At 39.7% G+C, this 12,667-nt stretch overlaps 1 protein-coding gene across 3 annotated transcripts in view; it reads right to left on the bottom strand.

Annotated features, from left to right (window-relative positions):
- LOC124950517 (dual specificity tyrosine-phosphorylation-regulated kinase mbk-2-like) overlaps nucleotides 1-9,576 on the bottom strand; it is a 124,738-nt gene extending 115,162 nt beyond the window's left edge. For 2 of the 3 annotated variants that reach the window (XM_047497307.1, XM_047497308.1), the window contains exon 1: nucleotides 9,121-9,575. The gene's annotated coding sequence lies outside the window, so the exon portion shown is untranslated. Of the gene's footprint in view, nucleotides 1-9,120 lie in introns of all 3 variants that reach the window. The other variant, XM_047497309.1, reaches the window with a different exon arrangement.
- Nucleotides 9,577-12,667: the final 3,091 nt, after the last annotated feature.

Genomic DNA, 12,667 nt, shown 5'->3' with positions numbered 1-12,667 from the left:
GTGTGTGTGTGTGTGTGTGTGTGTGTGTGTGTGTGTGTGTGTGTGTGTGTGTGTGTGTGTGTGTGTGTGAGAGAATTGATCCTTTCGTAGATTCTTATAGGAACAAAAATCCAAGATAAAGCTGAAGAAAACGAAATAATAGTTGTGTATTTATTTAAGAATTACATACAACTCGACGCGAGCTCTCAAATCGATGTCCTAATAACATAGAATCGAAACATTTGGATCTTTTAATTTATTAATCGCGTCGTTTAATTGCGAGTACACCGCAACTCGGTGCTAATGGAGAAGGAAAGAAAAAAAGGAAAAAAGTACGTCCTCATTAAACGAAGGCGTGCAATTAAAAATCGAGCATCGGGCAGGTTATCTCGTAACTACAAAAATAAATTACGAGCTTGTCGTAATCTTTGATATTTCGAGCAAGGAGAGAAAAAGAAAAAGAGAAAAGAAAAAAGAAATAAAAAAAAGGAAAAGAAGAGAAAAAAAAAAGTACACGGTAAGTTCATAACGAATGGACGGCATTAATCTCGGCAATTCTTTCGCATGCGTTGCGCGTTGCCGCATGCGTGGAGCCGATCGCGTCCTGCCTGTGCATTTGCTTACAACGTCTTGCCTTTGCACCGTTTATGGCTTACATCGGCGATCTGGTGCTTGACCATTTTGTTTCTTCTCTTTCTTTTTTTTTTTTTTCTTTTTCTTTTTTTTTCTGTACACGCTTGTAATTACAGTAAATTCGCTTTGTACCGTTCCAAGTTGAGTAATCGTTGCGAGCTTGCGCTTTTTATTTCCAATTGTGTCGCGATGTGACGCAATCAAAAGAAATTTTGTTCACAACGCAACGATTGACGATATATTATGACAATCTACTATTCTCTCTCTCTCTCTCTCTCTCTCTCTCTCTCGCATCTTTCTATGAGGTCGAGGGTCTATGCTCGCTCGGGCGAACGCAGACGAGCTTAATTTTTTTATATCAGGATGGCTGATTCCTAGCGATCCTTATAATAGCTCATCAACGCGACCGACACGTGCTCAATTACTTCTATAAGCCGCACGTCCCACGCAATTTATTCCTTCAGACTAAACTCCGAGGACGTCTGAGTCAGTCGAAGACTGACGATGATACTTCGAACGATGTATTTTTCTATCGGAACTCTAGGCACTTTTTGTGAATGATTGTGCGTTAGGATTCTCCGAATAAGAGAATTAACGTCGAGACGTATCAGTTTTCCAGAGCCACTTTCGAGAAGCTTATCAAACTGTGTTCTAATGAAATCACTATTCCATCGAAGAGAAAATATTTATTACACGATCGATTTATTGGCAATCGCACGTTAAGGAACATTTCGAGAACTTAATGACGATTGTTGAGAAACGTATAGTCGATCACCGAGATAGCCGATTTCGTAGTCACGTTTACGAGGCTTCGCGTATAACTCGCGATAATAATTTCCCACGTACTTCCGGAATCGGCGGCGCTAAAACATAGCGGTAAATAACGGCAGCAAAGAAGCTCCGTAATGACTCAGTGCTTGCTGGTTCTAGTCTTAAAATTTCACTCGTCTCTTTCACGAAAGAGTCCATGTATTTTACGATACAAAGTGGAGAAAAAAGAAAATATGAAGGTCGACTTTTACTCGAAGACGTACCTGAAGGAATCGCTGGACACTTGACTTGCTTCCTCTCGAGACAGGCTCTTACGGGCACTTACTTGGCCTCCCTTCGTCCCCCTTTTTTGCCTTTTCGACGGAGAGCGAAAAAGATATCGTCGTTCACGGGAAAAGGGATCGTGGGAAGTAAACGATACCGATCGAAGGAATTGAGATTAAGTCTTCCTTCGCGAAACCTTCCACGTCCTTTAATATCGAAAGACGATATTTTCATAGCGATAAGGACGATTCGCGAAGGACGAATGCGAGGAACGACGACGCGTCTTCCCACGATCGATCCTCTTCGATGAACTTCCTCGTATCACTCGACGACTATCCTATTTAAGAAAGTCACGAAATAACTCTCGACTCTTCGAGTTTCCGCAGTAATGGCCGTTGCGATCCTTTCACGAGCATTCAAGATATGCAAAGTCAGCGTGGAATCGCAAGCCAAAAATTTGGCAGCGAGCCTCACGGTCCGAAGTAATGATCTGTAAAAATTGCCCGCTCACTTTCTGCGTGGGATAATGATAGATCGTAGTATCGGCGACGCAAACTCATGATAAACTACAATCGAAATCCCGTTCTAATTTTCTTAAATATAATTATTATTTTTATAAGTTCGAACGAAGCTGAATTTTAATTATCTTACACGCTTTCAATCGAAGAAGGATTCGTGAAAACACTTATCGCTTACAAACCTGAACGCCACCTTAAACGTCTTTACGTTACGCAAACGACTTACACTTTCGCATTGCTTTTTTGCTTCCCACAACGTGCATACACCCACCAGCGTCTGCACTTCCCACTTAATTGCTTTCAACCCACTACGATTCAGAAATTGCTCTTATTTTCGTCTAAATAAATATATTTATATAATTATCGTACCGAAACTCTTTGAAAAGAAAACGTGCTACCTTAATTAATCTGGGTCGATGATACGCGAAAAATTTTACGAAAGAAGAAGCTCGTATATCAAAGCAGCAGAGAGAGAGAGAGAGAGGGAGGAGAGGGAAGATCGCAATGTGTATCACGAGTAATTTAACGGTCATTATGCGTTTGATCCACTAATGGTCTCGATATATAGTTCGCATTACTACCGGAGCGCGAAAATGTTACGCATAACTTTCGACCCGAATACGAAGCCTAAAAAGAATAAAAATAAGGACAATGTATGTATCTGTAAACACTGTCTCTCGTGTCTTTTAATAAAAGTACATATCCATATACTTCGTGTATATTAAATTATTCTCATTCCCTTTTCCTCGTCATATTTCTCTCGCTGAGAGTACAACCGAGCGTAGGCGGAATTTTAAAACTTCCTCGTTGCATCGATATTTTCCATCCGAAATTACGAGCAACGCGTGCTCGTATGTATGGACACATGTACAAAAAGAAATGTTCAACCGGTTCTGGCTTCGTTTGAACAGCTTTACGTATAGGAAATAAGAAAAACAAAAAGAAAAAAATAACATTTTCCCGATCGACGAGCAAATTGATATGGACGAAAAATAAACGGCATAAAGAATAAAAAACAAACTGCCGCGGCTTGTTTTTTTTTATTCTTTATGCCGGTAAAAAACAAAGAAAAAGAAAAAGAAAAAGAAACAAAACAAAATTCGCATAAAAAAATTAACCTATCGCATATTTCATAATTGGAAAAATTAATCTCTCCTCCATTCGCAAACGGGGTTCAATGAAAGTGAATGATGTCGCATCGTGTTTTTCCAGAACATTCGAGAAAACTTTATGGAGTTTGCTCTTCTCTTTCTTTCTCTGATTCTTCGTCTCGAAAAGTCGTATTCGAATCTTAACGGAGAGTCGGAGACTAGCTTGGCGCTCGAAAGGAATGAGGATAGAGGGAACGTTTAGGCCAGGCCAGATATATTTAACCTCTTCGCTGCGCAGTCCATCCGCAAGGAGCAACACTTGCTCTCCCCGATTTAAATAAATGCACGCTCCGAATACCAGCCATTGTTTCACTCTACGGCGCAACGTCCTCCATGCGACTTTTTTCTATAGTAAGAAAGACAAACTATTCCTACGATTGTACTATGCCACGATGTATCTATAATCGTGAAAGTCTTTATGCGAATCGCCTACGCGATCTCCATCGAGTATCGACAAAATTCTTTTCTCAATTCCACTTCTCGTTTTCAAGATACGTATAAGTAGTACTTGTTCAGACGATTCCTTAAAATGACGTATGGTCGTTAAAATCTGATGTTAAATTATTTCTGTCATTTTATGAATTCGTTCGAAACAATTCAAAGTTATTCGTCAATCCAATGAGCTCTTTCTTGATCTCCGATCCAATAATTCCGGGTCAGTAAGTCTTTTCGATCGGACACCTGCCCAATTGCGCAGGACAATAAATTAAGACACGTTCGAATAATCCAAAGCATGTCCTTCTGTAACAGCCCACGCGAAACCCACCGAGTTCGTTCGGAAGGGGAGCAATGTCGATTTGCTGACGTGCCGTTGTCAAACTTTGGATGTAGTCATCGTGAGTCATCGATCTTAACAGCTGTCGTCCGATTTCTGATTCAGCAATTAATTCATTCCTACTTTGTTTCCTCTCGCAAAGAATCGTCGCATTTGTTCAATGAAAAAAAAAACCTGATGAGTTTTCGACGCGTCTTACCAAATACGAAAATTTCTTCCGGCTAGATTTCTTTCTCAAATAAAACCTATGCACGCAATATGTAAAGTAATTAAAAAAAAATGTCGATCATAATGATTTCTGTATAAAAACATTTGACAATCAATTTGCACGTAAATTGAGAAACGTGACGAACAAAGAGAAAGGAAAACGATGATATTTTTTGACGCTTCTTTCATAGAATCGCGCGAGCAGAGAAATCAAAGAGCTTTCAGAGCTGATGGAAGAAACGGAGAAAGGGAGAAAGAGAGAGAGAGAGAGAGAGGGAGAGAGAGATAGACTGTAACGGAAGGAGTATCGGACCCACTGTGAACTCGTGATAAAAATAGACGTCGAAACACCGCGAGCAGCACCCTTTCGCCGAGCCTAAGTGCATAAGTACCGTCGAGTGCTTGACCAGTTAATCGGAAGTACACGCTACAGGCGGTCGATGGGACGTCAGCACGAAACGAGAGAGAGAGAGAGAGAGAGAGAGAAATGCGTACGTCACCGCTAGCTCGAAAAGAGAGAAACATTGAAATAAAATCGAGATAAAAGACGTGCGCCGAGTCAAAATCAACTAAAAAAAGAAACCACTCAAAAAGAGTATTTAAAAAACCTGGTCGTCCCCGTTTGACCGATTCGATCGAGAATAATGTTTACTCTCACTTTCCTTGATTCCTTCGAAAGAACGTCGCGTTCTTGGACTTTGTTTGATCCACTGAAATATCCTTCAAAAATCTATTGTCTTCTTTTTCTTCTCGTTAGCTCCTCTTTAGAGAATTTCCCATGGCCAAACTAATCATATTTATTCCTAAGCCAAGGTATTACTATTCAAAACGACAAGATAAACATTGATTAAAGTTAAATTATAATTGAATTTGTGTTGTACGCTTATGGAAGGTAAAAAGTTTGCTTCCTCACGAAGAAGTAATCCGAAAAGGGGGAATCGGTAACGCGGGAAAAATTCACCGAGTTAGAACAAAGTTGCACAATAAGCCTTTCGACGGTCGAATCCATAAGGCGTGAAGGCGTTTAATTGTATAAAAAGGAATATTTTAACTCCCTCGGTATATTCGAGAAGTAGAGACGAAAGATAGGAGAGAATCATTCCGTCTTCTCTTCGTACTTGCTACGAGAGAAGAGAGATACGCGGAGAGCCCGCACCGGAATCGTGTTTCGACTTTCACTCTGATCTGTTACGCCTCGACAATATCCAGTCGTCTCCTCCCACTCCTCCTCCTCCTCCTCCTCCTCCTCCTCCCCCTCCTCCTCCTCCTCCTCCTCCTTCTCTACCTCCTCGCAACGATCCTGTTCCGATTCCTGTTGCGAGGCTACAATGTAACAAGACGTATAAACGTGCGCGACCAATAAACCATGCGGAGTTAGTCGTTTCGAACTTAATGACGTCAGAGTTGCGGGCGAGAGATAATGCGCAGGTGTGCGTACTCGCTTCGTCTTTTCTACGAGATAAATTTTTGCTATTCTAAATTCATTAAGAGTCGTCACGAGTCGACCACCGTAGTCGATTTCTTCGAGAAATCGAACGATCTTTCGATACGATTAAGCGATAATCAAAAAAACGAAACCAATCATTACCGTTCGACATCGGTCCTTATAGTATATATCCTTTATAGATAATATGAATATTGAACCGATAAACCGTGCGTTCGTTAAACTCCGTCGAGGGTTTCTATTTTCCAAGCGGTCAGAATGCGACTTCTTTGTGAAGGAAAAAGAAACAAGAATGAGAAGAAGGAGAAAAAGAAGAAGCAGAAGAAGAAGAAGTGGATACTGCGTGGACCGCCCGCGAGCGAAGAGAGAATGCGTCAGTGAACTCAGGTATAAAGGGTCAGGTAGTACGAGAGCTTCAAGATGTTGCAAGCGAGAGGCAAGCTAAAGTTGGGAGCAAAAAAATGTATTGCTTTGAGTCAGTGAACCTGAATTTAAAAATATGGACAAATAAGGATCTTCATGTATACACATGCGTAAATAATGAAACGAAGGAAACATCCGACTCGTCGTCACAAATCCAGAGAAAGAGAAATACGTTCGTGAGCTTTCTCTGCATCTCTCTCTCTCTCTCTCATTCTCGGAACTTATTTAATCTCAAAACTTAGTTCGATTCCGTAGATTTCAAAGTTAAACGCGACATGCCGCGTGCAATGATACTATAAATATAGATCAATTTGGAACATAAGGATAAAGTCTCGAGATCGATCATACATATTCGGACATCTCGTGATTCATGGCCGTACTTACGCGATCATTGAAGAGCGATCTCTCTGAATGAAATAAAATTTTGTTACGTCTTCGTACGTACTCGTGCACGTCTTCGAACGATAATAATTTATTCTTAGCCTCGTAGGTTTAAGGGTCGGTCGATAAGATCTACAAACATTAGCTTTCCCTGATATACCAATGTGCATGAACCTTAAACGCACGACTATCGATCGTGTATCTTTGTAGCTCGACTATATATACAACGAAACTAAGCGATAGCGAAACTAAGATACCTAAGTTAATCACTGACCCGCTCAATAATCGATATAATCAATGAAAAAACAAAGAAGAATGATGTTATTTATAGAAAATTTTCACCTTTTAAGGAAAAAATTGATATAGACAAGAGACTCGATTAAATTAAATTAAATTAAATTAAATTAAATTAAATTAAACGATTCAAAAGTGATTTTTAGAATCATTGCCTAAGTATTTCCTCATCGAAGTCATCGTACTTTTACATCGAACTTTTACAAAAGTGTTTATTTATTTTTCTTTTTTTTCGCACGTTTGTCGCTCGTATGTATAATCGAAGAGCGTAATCATCGAGTACTATCGCGCTTTCCCTTTACTTGCTGCTGTCACCAATGTCCACCGACATGATAAAATAAGAGCTCGCTGGATTAGCAGGATTACCAACGATTTAACTCATGACGGTCCGAGCAAGCTGACAAACTAGATTAACGAGGCACGAAAATGTATGCTGCGTAGTCGGCAGCCTCGAGATCGATTGTCGTATTGCGACAGTAAGTGTTGGAGTGCTGGCACAACTCAGGAGGGTTGGTTCTCTTTCTCTCTCTCTCTCTCTCTCTCTCTCTCTTACACACACGCGCACACAAACACAAACACACACACACACACACACACACATCAAGGGCGGACGAATGACCCTGAAGATCAAAATTCGCGCCATCTTCACGAGAGACATTTTCAGCACGAACCATGCCAATTTCCTCTCTCGACGATTTCACCTCCGATGAATTCGGCATTGCATGATCTTAAACGTCGAAATTAAAAGAACTTACCTCTTCGTACTTGCAAACTCGTATATATACATTGTTGTCGCCTTGTCGATACAAGAAACGAAAACTTTGTTCTCAATGAGGACCAAGATTACATGAATGGGCCTTGGCGCGAGCGGAAACGTGAACGCTAAAAATTGCCAATGCGTGTTCGCACGCGAATAACCGCGCCATTTCTTTTTCGTTTTTTTTTTTTGTTTTCATTTTTCTTGTTTTTACCTTCTCTCCCTCTAACCGGTGAGACTCGATTTCTTTCTAGCAACCCATAATTTCTTTCCGCGGCTTCTTCCTTTTTCTCCTTCACGTCGATGAAAGAAAAAGGAAAGGAAGAAAACGACGTTACCGATGTTTCTTCTTCCCCCTCTCTCTTTCTCTCATGCAAAACACATCTCGAAGGGGAAACTGTGCGTTTCAGTATGCTTTAGTAAGTCTATGCCGCCGACTTGTATCCAGCTTATCATTATATATGTACTGTAATTACAGTGAATCCGGAGCTCTTAAAGAATTTTAAAACATCACGGTCGTTAGCCACGATCAGCTACCGATTACAAGTTTCCTATGTCGAATATGGTCGGGATAACAACGATATCGGGATAATTACAGTGATGCGAGATGCCGACGACAGAGTGAAAACCCTCGGCTAAGATCACGGCAGATCGATACCGTACATATTTCCTTTTCATCGATATATTATAATAAGATAAAAGAAAAGAATAAACGAAAAATAAGAAAGTAACGGTTGTTCGACGTTCTTATCGAAAGTATCGCACTTCCCGCTCATTAATCGAGAAAGCTACAATTGACAACGACAACGTTTAAATTGATACCGCCATGTTCTCGCGAGTGTTCAAGGGTAATATCTTAAATCGATGGTAATTCTTTTTAATCGCTCGTTTGAAAACTTTACGCATTTTTCTTCTTAAAGATTACAAATGTTCGATCTTTTTTGATCCATTGTATGGTGATCCAAAGAACGATACATTTTAACGATAAAAATTTCTTCCATTGCAAAAAGGAAATTCGTTTTCTGTACATAAAGACAAAGGTTCCCGCCGGTGCTTTATTTTGGTAACATTATTTTTCCTAAGAAAGACCTTTCTTCGCACGTGTCGAGAGGAGAGCACTTCTCGAGATCCCTCTTTCATCCTCTCAAAAGTGAATATATATCTCTCATGGCGATACGTACGAAAACAAGAGACGCGGTAAAGATGGTAAAGTTATCTGGCAGCAACGCGGCGCATCTCTTTCTTCGTTGCGTCATTCGAGAGCGCGCGCGCGCGCGCGCTTGAGAAAACTCGTTGCACGTGTGAAAAACTTCCCTTCTCGTTTCAACGATCCGTTTCTTCTACTTCTTCCTCCACCTCAAAATATATATATCCTTTGATCATTCGAAGTCGAACCAACGGTACTAATAATATTGAGAAGATGAAAAAAAATCGTTCCGAGTGCCGTTAATGACGACGACGACGACGACGACGACGACGACGACGACGACGATTTAAGAAGTAATTGACTTTTTGTCACTTACCATGCAGGAGAAGTTCTCAAAGGCGTAGCGCCCGTGTACAACGAAGAGGACGAATGACGACGAGTCGAAGAAAAATCCAAAAGGTCCTGCGAGGAGGATTCTTCCTTCTCTCGTTGTTATCTTCGAGCGAAGGAACCACGGACGGAGAGCGTCAATAGAAAGAAAGAAAGAAAGATAGAAAGAGAAAGAGATTACGCATGTACGATGCGTGTGCGTGCGTTTCTCTACGAGAATAACGACGATGGAGGATCAGAATGTCACACGCGATCTAGCTTCGAAGAATCTAGGGATCACTCTAAAAAAAAAAAAAAACCAAACGATTATAGCTGAAAGCCGAGAAAGAGACTTATAAGAAAGATAGAAAGCGCGAAACGTAAGGATAGATAGAGAAAACGCACGGGCGGTGCGAAAAAACGAAGAGACAACAACCGTACGGCACGCGGGTTCACCGGCCGACTGAAAGGATGCAGTCGCCATGCTCCGCTCACGGACCCCTGTGGCCCCTCGTGGTCCATGCCACCCCCCCCACCACCGCCGCGAGCACCACCAACGAGAGAGACAAAGCGGCTGCGCGCGCACCTACACATTTTTTCAGGCTCCCCTCCTTTCCTCTCCCACCAGCACCGGCGGCGAGCCTTCACCGTGCTCTCCTCGCCCTTAGGCTCGATTCACACAGCTCTCTCGGTCGCTGCGCCTTCCTCCTTGTCGCTGAGCGAACGCAACGGAGAGAACGCTCTCTCTCCCTCTCCCCCGCTCCTCGGTCCGCCACTCTTTTTTTCGTTCCTCCACCGAGAGGAGAGGACTCGTCATAGACCCTGTTTACACCCCAAGGAGGGAGAGAGGGACTGTTACCGGTCTGGCTGCTTACACACGTCGATGCGGGGGAAAAAGGACGGCCTATCCTATTGCGCTCGTGGAATCGAACCGGGCGCGTCGCGGTTCGAAGGATGCGGATAATACCGATGACGCCCGAAGAAGATCGGAGAAGAGTTCTCTCCTTTCGTAGATTCTCTACCGGGAAGGGGTTTTCTCTTTCTCTCTCTTACACACGCACGCATGCACACACACACTTCTCTCTCTCTCTCTTCCTATCTCTACGAAGCCTCCTTCGTTCACGACAAACGAGAAGCGATAATTCAATCTCGAGTCCTATCTAAAAGAAGAAAGAGTTTTCTAAACTAATCCGTCCACTCGAAACTCTACCTTGAGCGATAAAAAATTGAACGAGGACGTAGAACCTTCTTCTTACTCATAGTGTTTTCGCATTTCCTCGTTATCGACCGGAGTCGACGTTGAGGACGAGGACGACGCGTTGAAACGATCGATACCGTGTTTCTCCTCTTCACGCGGAAAACCATGAGAAATTGTTTTCAATTACTCGGAAATGGTATAGAAGGTTATAAGCTCGTTATTAAATAAAAGAAAAGGCCACAACAACGTGAAAGATGCGGCGTTTATCGTTGCAATTCTATCCTCCCGACGATAACTGAAAGCAGTGTAATCATTTAATTGTTCATTGTTAGCTCCCCACGTTATGTACGTTCAAGGGAGCCCTTTTCGTTGCAAAGAAGTAATTACCCCGTTTACTGATAGCGATGCACCGGATATCATAGATGATCGTGAGGATAGGTGAGCGCGTTTTAAAGGGTCTACGAACAAGAGCTCTCTCCCCCTCTCCCCCCCCCCTCTCTCTCTCTCTCTCTCTCACTCTCCGAGCTAGCAAGACATTGTCGTAGAACGTTCGATAATTTGATAATATTCCAAGGAACATGCATTATTTGCTTTAATTAAAAATTATCGTCACCCTACGATAAGCTATTTTAACTATGTAAAAAGAAAAAGAGATAACGTGTATATGCATCTCTAGTCTCTATGGCAACAAGACGCATGTAAAATAATGTGTACCGTGGTTGTAAAATTGAACTGCGTCAATGGTCCGATCAAGTTACATCCGTTAGAACCGGCTGTTCTAATCTCGTTTTAAATAATAAATACTTGTGTGAGATAAACTAAATATGAATAAATTAAATACGTTAAATTAAATGTTTCTTTTTTTCATTTATTCCGTGAGATAACGTAACAAACAAAATTTCGCCAGTATATTTTTGCATATACCATTCGTATTCTAATTAACTAAATGCAATAAATAGTAATAAAAAAGATTTGCAAACATTCATATACACGATTCTCTTTAAATTAAGAAATATTTTTGACATTCTTTGCGATTTACTGACCTCTCATCTTAAAATATCTTCAATGATACAAAAGCGCCATCTAGCTTCAGATGACAACAACTGGACGACTCGAAAGTTGAGAAAACAATACTTGATACCTACAAATTGAATTAAAAAAAAGAAAAAATTTTTTTTAATAATAATAAAATTACTCGTAATTATTGAGTAAATGAATAAAAATAATATTTATAATTTCGATGAAAATGGAATAATTAACAACTTTGAATAACAACTTGTATCAACAATTGTAGACAGTGCTTGGATTACTTACAATAATTAACAATAATGTTCACAATACAATCAATATTGATTACTCAGATATTACTGTATGGATACTGTTCTTTGCGGAAACTTACAAGATAATAATGAGTTTGAAACATTGCAAAAAATAAACGATAAACTTTACCGTCTACCAATTGTTTTTTCATCAACTTTAAATTATTACACATTGTTAAAATAAAATACAATTTCGATATCTCAATAATGAGGTGTCATGGCGATGTGACGTATTTATAAAATGTTTCGAAACAATCATATACAATGTATTTTAAACGCTAGTTATATATGCTAATTATTAATGAATTATTAATAAATTATTATTGTAATTATATACCTGCGTGAATTGTAATGAAATTGATTTTATATATTTCTGTTCGAATATCAATTTTCTTATTTATTATTAATAACGGACAAGTACACAAAACGATCACTCCACAAACGAACGAAACCAGCGCCAAAAGTACCTTCTTCGCGTATATATACTATATGACTCAAATTTATAACATCATGAAACATTTTGTCTTGATATATTATTTAAATCTATTCGATTTGGAAATTCATTTAATTATAATTTTCAATAAAAAGTATAAATCAATATAAATTGCTTTAAACTAAATATTTAATCATCCTCTGAAATCCATAATCTATTACAAATAAGACCTAAACTGTTTATGGTTGTACATGTAGATGAAATATATTTATTGAAGAAATTGTTTCAAAAATATTAAAAATTATCCAAAAAATATTATCAAAATATATTTCTATTTCAAATGTTTTATTGTAATTTGTTAAATAATTAAAACTTAATAAAATTTGCAATTTTTTTCCAATGGCGAACCTAATCTCCACCTGGTGATCACAAGTCATAACTATTTCTTGTCGTTTCTCTTGATTTTTGTGATTCGTGCTTGATATACACTAATTTTATGCATTCCTACGACACTCTATATGTATTAATTTATAAAATTAAATTTTGCAATTTTCCATGATTGCTTGGTATCACAATTGCGTCTATAAATATTGCAAAAAAATAT

This window comes from Vespa velutina, chromosome 7, assembly GCF_912470025.1.
Source record: "Vespa velutina chromosome 7, iVesVel2.1, whole genome shotgun sequence".
Taxonomy (NCBI): domain Eukaryota; kingdom Metazoa; phylum Arthropoda; class Insecta; order Hymenoptera; family Vespidae; genus Vespa; species Vespa velutina.
This window is presented reverse-complemented; position numbering and strand designations above follow the sequence as displayed.